The sequence below is a fragment of the Seriola lalandi genome, unplaced genomic scaffold (assembly GCF_002814215.2).
Source record: "Seriola lalandi dorsalis isolate HSWRI2012SDOR001 ecotype SW California unplaced genomic scaffold, Sedor1 jcf7180002054885, whole genome shotgun sequence".
Classification (NCBI taxonomy): domain Eukaryota; kingdom Metazoa; phylum Chordata; class Actinopteri; order Carangiformes; family Carangidae; genus Seriola; species Seriola lalandi.
This window is the reverse complement of record NW_019525437.1, coordinates 7,636,171-7,637,365: the sequence shown is the minus strand read 5'-3', so window position 1 is coordinate 7,637,365 and position 1,195 is coordinate 7,636,171.

Below are 1,195 nucleotides of genomic sequence, written 5' to 3'. Positions count from 1 at the left end.
ACCTAAAATAAAAGGCTTAAACTTGGTTGACTCCACATCAGACACCAGCTTTGCTTGGCTCTCCACACCTCTTTAAGCTAAGCCCACTCCACTTGAAGGAGGCAACACTCGGGATGACAGCTCTGAAAATTCATTAATTTCAAATTGATTGGACATGTTAAAAGCCAATCTTACTGCCTGTACCAGCCAAAATGAGCAGTCTTGAGTTAACACTGACCTGTGACTTGCCACATGAGGCTTTTTTTGTTTCTTGCTGTATCTTAGTCACTATTCTAGTCATGTCTACACCTATTTGTCACAGGGTTACTGTGCGCATGCATCTGATCCTGGCGGGGCTGTTTTTTTTTGGTGGAGACTTCCTGTGCTTTCGCTGGGTTCATTTGACCCGAGAAGACACCTGGGTGCGGGAGGCACTGATTGGTGCAATGGGCTCCACAGCAGCGTCTTCTACCTACTTCCACAGCTAATCAACAGAGAGATGCAGCATAGGTGTGCACAATGTGTTCGCTGAGAGCGGCGGAGGAACAGAGCTAGCCTTCGTTCAGGTTGAGGCTGCAGAGTTTGGAGAATGGTGGACAGCCTGCAGGAGCCACGAGTGAGGCAGGGCTAAACAGACTAAACACACGCACACTGCCACAACAAGCTGCTCCATCAGAGAGGGACATGCTTCGTGGGATAGCAAAGGGGTGAATGTATGCTTCAACTCTCCTCCAGTTAAGTCTTGCTTCTTTTCCTTTTCATGAAATTGAATGTTTCACCCTGGCAGTAATGCTCGACGGCATCAAAGAACTTGATACGAAACTTGCTAATCAGGAAAGAGCCTTTCTTTTGTGTTTTGCCTATGTTTGCCTTGGTTTGGAATATTGATTTAATTGAATGATTATTTGATTTGTTTTGCTTGCCTAATGAGTCTGTTGATGTGAGTTTTCAATTCGTTTGTTAGTTGGTCCACGTGGGTGCTTCAAAGAAGGAGCTGATAAGACTGACTGCGCTACTGAACGCTGCTGGACCCTGGACTCTTTAACACTGGCACTCTTACCAGTGGTTGGAGAATTTGGGACTCTTTTTATTGTTTTAAAAATTGTTCTTAACTGATTTTTTAATTTGAATTTAATTTGTTTTTTTTCTGTAATTACACATTTGCATGCTGTTTTTGGATCAGTCTGCTCCCCAGTACATTTAAATTAATTTTACC